Here is a 12,584-nt window from a genome sequence, read left to right as displayed (position 1 = left end):
TGAGAACTACAGGGCAGTAAAAGAACACGGTAGGGTACTGGAGAAAAAGTATTCAATTTACTTAGACCTAGCTCTGCCACTTGTTAGCATGTGGTTGCAGTATTTTTCTCAGTTGCAATGAAGGAAAAGAAAAAAAGATGAGAAAAATCTATCAACTGGTATTTACCACAGTGCCTACATACTGGTAACAAAAGTGGTCCAAAAACATATGGGTGTGACTGAAGTTGAAATGCCAAAATTAGACCAAAATTCTTATGTGCCCCTAAGTCAGAGGTTTTCTGTTTGGTTTTGGTTTCCTTTGCTTTACGGCAAACTTTTTTTTTTTTTTAAATTCTGGGGCTGAGATCTTTGTTCAGTTCTCTAATTTAGTTTACCCTACTTTCAGAACTATGGGAAAACTGCCCCCAAATGATGAAAGAGCAAATGTTTTGCTTTTGTATATGTTTGAAATTTTCTCTTCAGTGAAGTATCTGAAAGCACTATAAAAGCTGACTGAACACAGCACTATTTGATACATAACTCAATTAAAAATGTCAAGAAGAAATAATAGTAAAAATTGTGTGTGTGTGTGTGTGTGTGTGTGTATATATATATATAGTTTGTGGCTACAGCATGTAATGAAAAAACGCTGACAACCACTGTGGCAACTCAGTATGACTAGTTGATGATCAAAGGGTACAGCAACTACCACAGCAATGGGCATGTAAAAGACATACTGTTTTGCCCCTGTTGACTATAACTCAAGTAAAACAATGTGACTAAGATTATACACAAGCCATTAGCTCAAATTAACATCATATTAAAAAGTATTTTATTTAGTCTTCCTCTTCCATTTTCTACCATGAAAAAGGAACCAGGTTTATTGGGAGAGGCTCTTGAACACTTAGGAACACAAATACCCTGTAAACACTTTCTCCTTGCCGAACTAAACAAATTCAATTAAATTAAGGAATTAGCCAGTTGCTTGCGATTGGCTGTATTGGGAAAGATGAAGGAGGAGCAAATAGTTATTACTTTCTTCATTAAGGTATCCAAATCTTTCTCTTCCATGTTTTACCTAGGAGAAGTATATAAATTTTTGAGGTTTTGACATTCGCCTTGGCAAACTGTTCCCTTGGGAATAGGCAAATTAAGGGTATTTGAGATTTTGCTACATCCAAGTATAAAAGCCATCTATATTCGTTTGCTAGGGCTGCCGTAACAAAGTACCACAGACTGGGTGGCTTAAACAACAGAAATTTATTTTCTCACAGTTCTCTAGGCTAGGAGTCTAAGATCAAGATTCATAGGAGTGTAAGATCAAGATTCAGGAGGGTTGGTTCCTTCTCAGAGCTCTGAGAGAATAGTTTCAGGCCTTTCCCCCTGGCTTGTAGATGGTGGTCTTCTCTCTGTGCCTTCACATTATCCTCCCTCTGTACGGCCTATCCAAATTTCCTGTTCTTACTAGGACACCAATCATACTGAATTAGGGCCCATCCTAATTATCCCATTTAACTTAATTACCTCTCTAGGGACCCTATTTCCAAATGATGCTACATTCTGAGGTACTGGGGGTTAGGCCTTCAACTTATGAATTTTGGATGGGACACAGTGCAGCCCATAATACCACTAAAGCTGCAGTAACCTAGGGTTCAGCAACCAACCTGGCTCTTTTTTTTCTTATATTAAGGTGGTTAAATATCATCCATTTATTCATAAACTATTAAATGCCAACTATGTCTTAGATACTAGATTTACAAAAATGAATATGACATGGCTGACTTAGGGGATTCACAGACTATTAGGAGAGACAAATAAACCTAAAACAGCAGAAATGAGTGTGTCTTAAGCTGTTTTAAAAACAAACCAAGGTAAATCAGAATATAAGCAATAAAATAAAATAAATGAATGCCATGAGAAAAAATAAGGAGGAATGTAAAAGAAAGCCCAATGTAAACATTATATTTCAATCATTTTACTATCAATAACCCCTCTTTCCTCTCTCCAAAACATAATAGCATATGGAAATGTGGTTTCCAAAGCACAGCTCTACTTTGACTCCTTAAAGTTTTTTGCATTCTAAGTGCTTTCCTTTTTGCAATGTTGGGGACAAAGAAAGACAGAAATGTTAAGAGAATCAAATTCCAATTAACTTGGGAGTTAAAGTCTTAGAGGAAGTCGCTGCCCTTTAATATGCTGGAATGAGACTTTCAACCTTTAAAGAGGTCTGCCAATAGAGGCTCAGATGTTCAACAGAAAATAGTAGGGCAAAGAGGGAAGTGCAATAAGAAAATGTAAGTAAACACAGTTAATGGTAGTCATGTGTGCTAATAGGGCCATAATAATAAAAACAACAGATCTTGACTGTACAAAATTCTATTTGATTCTCCCCAATCAGAAACTATGTGGATATTATGAATATAGTTGTTTTTCTTGGTTTAAAAATATTATAGTAACCAAAGGAGAAATAAATAGTTCAGTATGACCACGCTGATTCGTATTAACTGGGCTAAGAGTCAATTTGTTTTAGCAGAGGCTGAATTATAAAATTATTTTTAAAATAAAGTTTTCAATAATACTATCTTATACTAGTACAGCAGAATGTAACCTAGACGTTGTTTTGTAGCTGAATATGAGGCTAAAATTAGCACAGCAAAAATTTCTATCCTGGTTCCTCCCAAAGTACTTCAAAGTCCTATAAGAATGTTTAATCCCTAAAGTATTTTAAGCATTTCTTTTTCAATTACACATTGTTTTTGAAGAAAGGTTTATTACAGAAAAATCAAACATCTGCTTAGACCCTTTCACCAATAACTAATTCCTGATTGATGAAATCTAAATTCAATAAATCACACTATATTACAATAAATTCTTTGGAGCTCTATAATCTGGTGACATGAAGAATATCTGCCCTAATTACCATCTTGTGACTAGCTCGATACGATTTCCATGAAGAGGTTGGCCTTTCTGAGGTGCTACCTAAAATTGTATGACATATTAGAAGTTCTCATAGTGAAAATAACAAGTTTTAGTCTTACTTTTCTTTACATGCTTTTTCTTGACCTGTTCTTCCTTTCCTCTCAACCCATCATTATCATGGGTAAAAAATTGTTAAAAATCAGATATTATAAACATAGTAGGGGAGCTTACCAGGATTCCCTTTATAAAAACATTTTAAATAAAAATATAGTCAACACAAATTATGGCAAGCATAATTAGGATTTCTCTTCTACTGCTTTTTTCGTTTTGTTTTGTTTTTGAGACAGAGTCTCGCTGTGTCGCCCAGGCTGGAGTGCAATGGTGCAATCTCAGCTCACTGCAACCACTGCCTCCTGGGTTCAAGCGATTCTCCTGCCTCAGCCTCCCGAGTAACTGGGACTACAGGGGCGTGCCACCATGCCCGGCTCATTTTTTGTGTTTTTAGTACAGACAGGGTTTCACCGTGTTAGTCAGGATGGTCTCGATCTCCTGACCTCGCTATCCACCCACCTCAGCCTCTCAAAGTGCTGGGATTACAGGCAAGAGCCACCATGCCGGCCTCTTCTACTACTTTCTACAAGCAGAGGAATCCCACCTATATTCCTCTTATAAGCCCCCAGTGTTTTAACACAGCTCAATACATAAAGGAAACAACATGGCATAATGAAAAGAATGCTGACTCTGGAGTCCAAAAAACCCATACCAATTTTCAACAAGTTACTTAAACTTTCTAAGTCTCAGTTTCCTCAACTGTGAACGACAGATAATAACATCTATCTTTTAGGAATGTTTTAAGGATTAAAAATAATGCAAATAAAGCATTGGCAAACAAAAGGTACTCAATGAATTATACCTCTAGGTATCACTAACAAAGTATTTATCATTTGGACAATTAAGAATGTATTTCATGATCTTACAGTTCTGAAAAGAGGGGGCACAAGAGTAAGGCTTCATCAGATTCTAATGCCCTAGTTACTCCATCCTTATTTACTCTTCACTGATTAACTTTCTGATTTAGTAGCTTAATCTACTACCACCACTTCCAATTGCTCACCATCAATTTATTCCTTAATCCCTTTTACAGTATAAATTTGGGTCTCATCATCCACTCTCCATGACCTTATAAATGACAACTCTATCAGTTCTTTCTCTATGGTCTTTATTTTTCTGTAACCTGAAGCAAGAGTCTTTCTTTCTGAAACTCTACTTCTTGACCTCACTGACTTGAATATTCTGGTTCTATCACCTATGTAACCAATTTTCTATATTTCTCCAACAATCTATTTGATTTACACATTTTTATCTTCCCTTCTTCCCCCATCCATTTCTATAATATTTTCACCTTCCTCTCCATTTCCCTATCAGGACTCACTTGAAGTTTCATGATTTTCCAAAATAGTCTCTCCCTTTTCTTAACTACTAATGGGTGCACTGCTGCAGGGGCTATTTGTCACCTTGTCCACAACTGTGACATCTACTGATTAACAAATCAGCAGGAACCTTGAAATTTAGAACAAAAGAACATGTATGTGTCTGGCAGGTTTGAGAGGTTCAGATTGTCCCCGTAGGAAGGGCATGGGGAATGCAGTCTGGGTGTGTTGATTATAACCAAAACCCTAACTGAATTAATTAAACGTTAATTTACATTTAAAGGGGGGGAACATAAGAGTTCAAAAAGATAAATAAAAAGTTTACAATTGCTTTCCCAATTTAAGCACTTTTAAGGCTTACACTATTCTCTTAAATTTGCAAGCCTATACATCACTCAACATAAGAGTAAATATAAATATTCTAATAGGCTAGAACCTAATTTGCATGATACAGTTTAATAATTCATATATGGTTTCATTAAGTCAAGTATAAATGACTGAATGAATTCTTAAGTGACTGAATGAATTCTATGTATTTATATGAGAAAGCAACTGTTTGTCAACTAGCAAAAGACTCTTTGTTCAAGAAAACACCAAACAAATATCCCTTAACATTACTACTAAAAAGCTACCCTGATGCAAGGCTCACAACAAAAATAATTCAAACTAAAATGGAAAAGTACTGTGTTTCCAAAACTCTTTGATCTCTTGTATGTGGTACACTTAACATTCTTTACAAGGTACAAACAGGATTCAATAATGCAAACTGATCTTGAACACTCAACAAATTAAAATGTAAATTATATTAAGTGCATTATATGAACAACAATTTTAAGTTCACCCACGCTATCCCACCTCACTCCAAGATCACAGTATTTATTAAAATAGCAAAAGATACGACACATCAGCACAGAACAGACCAGTGATAATTATAATAGGGTTACCAAAAATTAAAACTCAGTGTGCAAAGAGGAAAAATACTTAATAAGATGCTCAAATAAAATGATTAAATTTACTTCTCAGTAATATGGGGTGAAGAAATTAAGAAAAACATTAGGGTACTGATTAGAAAACATGGGCATTACATCAGATAGGAATTGAGTTTAAACTTTGTGTACTTTATTGATGGTGAACAACTGTCTTAACTTCTGAGTCTCAGTTTGTCTGTAGAATAAACAATTTTTACCTCATAAAGTTATATAGAGACTAAATGAAATTAATTATGCAAAATACTTAGTACTTAAGCACATATTAAGATCTTTATAATTGTATTCAGTCCAAAAAGACCTAGACATTTTTAGAGCCAATCTATTTCAAATCTTCCAAGGAAGAGATTAATTGCCAGAGCACATGCAAAGATGGAAAGCTTTCTCGGTCTCTCTTTTCACAAAGCTGGCATATTCAGAAATCAAAACCTTAAAAAGGTAATATAAAAGGAACACTAAAGATCAGTCTCATATAGCAAATTAAATATAGCACTATTTTAAAGAGATATGCTATTATCAAGTTGCCTTTATCCCTAAGACAGCAATTGTTTGACGAAAGCTACTTGGAAATGTAACACAATTCATCAACCAATAGGTAAAAGAAGGAAAACTATATGATCATCTCAAGGTACATTAAGAGGGCATGTGAGCAAACTAAGTATCTGTCTTGGTTCCTCCTGAAAAGGCATAGAAGACTATTTCCTTAACATACCACAAATAAAAATTTTGAATACACAACTATGAAACCCTAAAGGTGTTTCCATTTAAATGAGAAATAAGCCAAGGATCCTCACTGTTCACTGCTATAACTTAACATTATTCTAGAAATTCTGATCAACGTCCTAAGAAAAAGAAATAAGGATTAAGTGTTGGCAAGAAGACAAAATCATCACCATTTACACGTGCTATAATTGAGTTACTACAAAACACAATAAAAACTATCAGAATTAAGAGTTTCATAAAATGACCAGTTAGAAAACAGTATACGAGAATTAGCCATCTTTCTATGTTCCATCAGGTACATAGAATCCTCTTTATAAAATAATTTTAAAAGTTCCATTCCCAATAGAATCAGTAAGTTTTTAAATATCAAAAATACCACTTGAAAAATGGGCAGAACTCATATGAAGAAAACTACAAACTATAAAATACAAGAAGTAAACTCAAAACTACATCTTTGAGTCATAAAAGATGACTTCAATAAATGATAACATTGTATTAATAGAGATAGTACAACTTTCTCTAGAAAATTCACTCAGATATTCCAGTGAGGTTCTTTTAGAATCTTTACTGCCTTTCATGTAACATGAATAAAGAAATATATGAGAAATGCTGAAAATGTTTTAACAAAGACAATAGTAGGTATTCACACAACCATTTAGTGAAATACATTAAAAACTCACAATAATTAAGACAGTTTGGAATCACTAGAGCAAAAATAAATAGCCCAATTAAACTAAATAGAAAAAGTCATATATCCATATCTATAGAGTATATGCACATGATTTGGTATTTAAAACCTCTGAAGAAGGTAATTGTTCAATAAGTAGCATTAAAATAACTGAACCATCACTCTGTTAAAATACACTGCAAACAGACTAAAGATGTAAATTTTTTTAAAAACTGTGAAATTAATATAAGGAAATAGAGGTGAACAGTCATATAATTTGGGAATACAAGCCCTTTCTAAGTAGCAAGGTATCATAAAATAAAAATTTGATAAGTTTAAACATATTAAAATGTTAGCAATCTGTTTAAAAAGAAAATTCACATCAAAAACAAAATTAAGATAAAAATGACAAACTTGGGAAATTATCTGCAATGTAATTTGACAAAGACCTAATAGTTTGTATATACAAAGAGCTCTCATAACTTAGTATTTAAAAATCTCCAGTGTTATAGTAGACAAAGGACACTAATAGGTAATTCACAAAAGAAATAAGGATCTCTGGGTGGAGACATTATAAGTGTTATTTACCATTTATGCTTTCCTGAATTTTTCAAATTTCCTACAATGATTATTATAATAGTAATTAAGAAAATATAGAATGTTTACAATATGGCTGTGACTATAATAATAATGTCCAAAATCATGCTAACATCAATATTTCCACTCTTTTAGGCTGCACCAAAATTAGGGATGACTTTCCTCTCTAGAAAAGAATCATACTTTAATTATTTAATCACAATGAAAGAAATTTTCAGAACTCTAGAATACAATCAGACAAAACTTTTCACTTCTTCTTTATTTATGACCAAGTTACAAGGCCAAATAATATTTGGATAAGCTATTCCGTTTTCAGCCCCCTATGAAAGCTTAGAGTCAAGGCTGAGGAACAAGCCCTAGACCTCAGAACCAGCAGGACTCAATTTTACCTATATCCAAATCCTGAGCCAGAAATTTCAAAAAGAAAAAAAAAAAAGGTGGTGAGGTGAGGATAGCTATTACCCTTCTCAAGATAGAAAATGTGGGCCTTTGAGAACTTCTAGTCACAACTCTTCTCTGTCTCATTTAGGAGACAGAGGAATGATTTTATCCTCAAATGTATTTATAAGCCATATATCCAAAGGGCAAGCAAACAAGATTTCTTCTGAGCAAAGATACCTTAAATAGGAGATTTTCAAGTGTTAAATGTTCTTTTCCCTTAGTGCAGATATGCAGCCTAACTCTGAGAAGGTCAAAAAGTCTATGGCAGGACTTGGCTCTCAACAATAAGCAATAGTCAAACTGCTAATTCCATCTGCTCCCCTCCAAAAAATGACAAAGCATTACATGATGATGCCAGGGATCTCAGGCTCCATTTAAGGAATTTTTCTGAGCAGTATCCATTTTCACAATGTTAACATGCTCTCTAACTTTTTTAAGTACTTCAGAAGTACTTCAGAGAACCAATTTGGATACTATATGCCAACTTTGATGATGATAACAAAGAAATATACTGTCTTTAACATTATATTCTTAGAGATGTCGCTTCCAGAAATGTCTTCCTTTCTTACTAGTCAAAGCTCTGAATTCCATCCACTTCTAGCTCCTCAGGGTCTTAGTTCCAATAATTATCTCATCTTTCCTAAATTGCTTAAGAATCTCTTCCCACTTGTCTCTACTCTCTCTTTCCTTATGCATGTAAACAAACAAACATAACATTCCTTCAAACAATATTCCTCTGCAATAGTTTTCAATCATGGCTGCACACTGGAATTACTTAAGGAACTATAAAAAAGTATCAGTGCAAGTAAGCAATAGTGATAGAAAGTAGACAGTGGTTTCCTGGGGATAAGAGGAAAAGATTATAAAGGGACACAGGAAACTTTTGGAGGTGAATATTATTTTGATTATGGTGATGGTTTTGCAGGTATAAACATATGTCAAATATCAAATTGTACACTTTAAATATATGTAGTATATTACATATCAATTACACTTCAACAGAAAAGCTGTTGAAATAAATATTGATATCTGGGTTCAACACCTCCCACACCAAATTGGTATAGGGGTTCTCTCTGGAAAACAAAATTCTTTAAAGCTCCTGAGATTACTGTAAATTATTATTACAATATTGTAAATAAATGCATAGCCAAGATTGAGAACCGCTGCTCAATGAAAGCTATAGCTATCATTTTCTCCCTTCTTTATTTCAGTTCTCTCAAAAAGTCTCAATCAAGCATGTCTACTTTATCACACCCATTCTTTCTCAATCTTCTGAAGCCTGGTTTCTGAACCACTCAGTTAAAACTGTTCTTGTTAAAGTTACCTATGGAGTCCTGACAAATTCAGTGGTCACTGGGGCCCTCTCCTAACTTGACACCTCCTTGCAGCATTCAAAAATGTTAACCTGTTCCTCCTCCATTGGAAAATCTCCCCACCCTTGGCATCTTTCCTGATGGTCCTCCTACCTTGCTAGCTACTGTTCCTCTAACTTTCAGACAATTCTTCTCCCTACTTCTGCTATTTATGAGAGTCTGTTCTCTAGCTGCCACTTTCATCATGCTAAAGGCTTTCCCTGAGTCATTTCAACACAACCAAATCAATACAGCTTCAATTCAACCCCCAATCATCTCTTTAATCCTGATTTTCACATCCATAGATACAAACATCTATCTATATATTCACCCGAAGTTCCACTGCTTCTTCAAATTCAAAACAGAATTTATCATCTTCCTTCTATTTATGTGTTCCTCATTTCCAATCAACAGAACCCCAAGTCAAACCTTCAGAGTCCTGAGTCCTCCTTTCTTCTCATAGGTGATTAGGACTTGTCAGTTTTTCCCTCACTCTGCCACAGTAAAGGTCTAAAATACAAATCCAATAAATGGCTTCTCATCTATCACGTTCAATCCAATCACTTTAGCTAAGGATACCATTCCCTGATCTGGCCCTCTACCACCCTCACTATCTTCATCTGGCACCATTTCCCTACTAATCCCTGCATTCAAGCCACATCAATGTCAATGTTACTGACTTTGTCAACTGTCAATGTCAATTGACACTGACTTGTCATTGTCAATGACTTATCTAAATCGCCACAGTTTCTCAGGCCTCCTTGCCTTCTCATTTATTATATCCTCCTCTTGGGAAGTTACTTACCTCCTGCACTTGGCAAAATTATATCATCCTTCACATCTTGGTTGTGTGCTCCCAACTCCACCTACACTCAAGGCAAGTTAACCATCTCCTATTCTAAACTCTCCTACTACACTAGGCATATCTCCATTCCCACTGACTACATAGTATTATAATTGTTAATTTACTGTAATGTTACTAACACCTTGTATATTAGATAGTAAATTCCTTGAAGACAAGAGCTATGACATTCATTTCTGTATCCCTAGTACCTACTCAGCCTGGAAGAGTGAAAAAAATAAATTTATGCTTGACATAATTGCAATTATTTATAAAATATAAACGATACCCCAAAAGAGGTCTTGAATACTGATTTCTTAAAATTTCTTAAGATCCATTATAAAATAAATATTAGGCAAGAGGATGCTGAATAAAACAGTACATATATTAAACTCATTGTCAAAAAGACACCAGTCTAAAAAATAGAACCCAGAGCAAATTTCATAAAACAGAAATACAACAAAGAAAGGAAGCACAGCAAGGATAAACGCTGACCCAGCTAATGCCTCATCGGGTGTCTGTATCCAGGTACTGCTAATGCCGATGACTAAGAAGGTTTCTAATCCTTCTAATCCCTCTACGGTAATTTCAATAAATTGAATAAGGATAAACGAGTCAAATCCAGAATTTGTTTCCTAAATATGTGATGCTTTTCCCCCTTGCCACTTGGTTTGATTGAACTGATTATTTGAATAGCTAACTTTGAAGCTACTATTGGCCAAGCAGATCTTAAATGTTTTTCCTTCCTTGCCTTTGCCTGCACTTCAAAAATATGGGGGTTTAGACTACTATTCATCCTGTAAACCTTAAAATGTGTTCACCTAAAGAAAAAAAAATACTTAGAAATGTCGGGGGAGGTGGGGTGCCTGTGGATGTTAGCAGAAGAATGTTCTCATGGAAAACAAGCCTCCCAGTCTTTCTGACTATATGCCAATAAGATATGAAAGCTGAAAACCTCAAACTGTCAAGTGTTACATGAACCAAAGAGGTGGCCCACCTGCTCCAAAAAACTACTGTGTGACCCAAGGATAAATAATTTGCAAAAGGTCAGCTTGGCCCTACTGCCTGTAGCGCAGTCTCTGAGATAAGGAGTAAGCTGCCGGTGGAATGAATTCCCCCTACCTGAAGAGCGCCGCGGCTGCCAGGCTTGTGATAGTGTATTTCTCAGAGAGCAGATTCTGTGCAGTACTAAACCACTTAGGCAAAATTAAAATCTTTCAGGAAGGTCTAAACTCACAAAGCACACATGTGCAAGCTGACGGGCGGACACCAAATTTCGCTCTGAAGCATACAAACTTGGGGGTGTTTTAATGCAACCATTTGGAGCCAAACCCCCGAGGATTCCCGAGTATGTTAAAATGAGCCTCGGGAGAGGAATAACTCATAGAAAGAAAGGGCAAGGGCTCAAGAAGAGATTTTCAGCGTAATAACCCATGAAGGAAGCGTGGCTGCTGTCTGAACCTCTCCGCCCTGCAGGGGACCCAAGAACGACTCAGGCCAACACTATCCTCCCAAGGGGCGGGGCCGGGGGGTCGATAGTGACCATTGTGGCCACCAGACCGGACGGACAGCGGCGGCCTCGCGGGAGCGGAGAGCGCGGATGGGAGAGGAGGCAGAGGCCGGAGCATCCGCCGCGGCAGGGAGGGGACCGGGGGCTCCCGCCCCAGGCCCATCCCGCAGAGGAGCGGCCGGTGGGGCCGAGGCGGCGACACCCGGGTCACGGCAGAAGGCTGGACTGCTCCTCGCCGGGAAGGAGAGACCCGAATCGCGCGCACAAAGCTGCCGCCCTCCAGGCAGCGGGCGGGCTGCGCCCAACTTCGGGGCGAACAGCCGCCGGCCGCAGCCCACCCGCCCGCCAGAAGCCCCCAGCGCCTGGCGCCGCCTCGCGCCCACCCGTGGCGCCTCGCGCCGGAGCCGTTACCCCCAGTGGAGCCGCGGCCCCGGGGACAAAGTCTCGGTCCTGTCCTCGCCGCCGCCTCGCCCCGGCTCCTCCCTGACAAAAAAAAGTTATCTGTCGCCAGACGCCCTGGGGGCCCGGCGTGGGTCTCTCGGCTGGACTCACCAGAGCGGCTGCCGGAGCTCCACCTGCAGGACCTCGACTCGTGAGGCTCGCAGCCACAGCGACGGCAGCTGCTCTGCTTCCTCCGGAGTAGCAGCACCACCTGCTCCCCTTCTTCCTAGCAGAACGGGTCCCGGCGAGCCATCTTCCCCCTCCTCTCACTGACTGACAACCCAGCCCGGAGAGCCGCCACTGCCGCCAGCCTCTCTGACAGGCACGACCAGGGACCCGTCCTGAAGCAGCCAACCACCACCGCCCCACGCCGATTCAGCCTATCGCCGTCCTCCGGGGCGGGATCAGAACAACTTCTCCACCAATGAGAATCTTCTTCTGCTGGGCCTGGGGCGGAGCTCTGAGGCGACTTGAGTGGGCGTGGTCTGAGCAATGGGCGTGATCCGGGGCCCGGGGGAAGATGATTGACTGTAAGGTTTGCGGTGGCCGCTAGGCGATGACAATCAGTGAAGGTCTCTTAGATTCTGAGCCGTTAGGGCTTATGGCCTTCTCAGAAAAAATAAGCTTTACCGGGTGATGTGAAGTGTATCAATTTGTTTCTCTTTTGTAAGAAAAGAGAAACAAATTGATAATTTACT

General features: G+C 38.1%; 1 protein-coding gene across 4 annotated transcripts in view; it reads right to left on the bottom strand.

Annotated features, from left to right (window-relative positions):
- The window catches only part of FAM126A (family with sequence similarity 126 member A), a 74,009-nt gene extending 61,741 nt beyond the window's left edge, over positions 1-12,268 (bottom strand). For 3 of the 4 annotated variants that reach the window (XM_025380037.1, XM_025380038.1, XM_025380036.1), the window contains exon 1: positions 11,998-12,268. The gene's annotated coding sequence lies outside the window, so the exon portion shown is untranslated. The remainder of the gene's footprint in view (positions 1-11,997) is intronic. The other variant, XM_025380040.1, reaches the window with a different exon arrangement.
- Between the last annotated feature and the right edge of the window lie 316 nt (positions 12,269-12,584).

This window comes from Theropithecus gelada, chromosome 3 (genome assembly GCF_003255815.1).
Source record: "Theropithecus gelada isolate Dixy chromosome 3, Tgel_1.0, whole genome shotgun sequence".
NCBI classification, from domain to species: Eukaryota; Metazoa; Chordata; class Mammalia; order Primates; family Cercopithecidae; genus Theropithecus; species Theropithecus gelada.
This window is presented reverse-complemented; position numbering and strand designations above follow the sequence as displayed.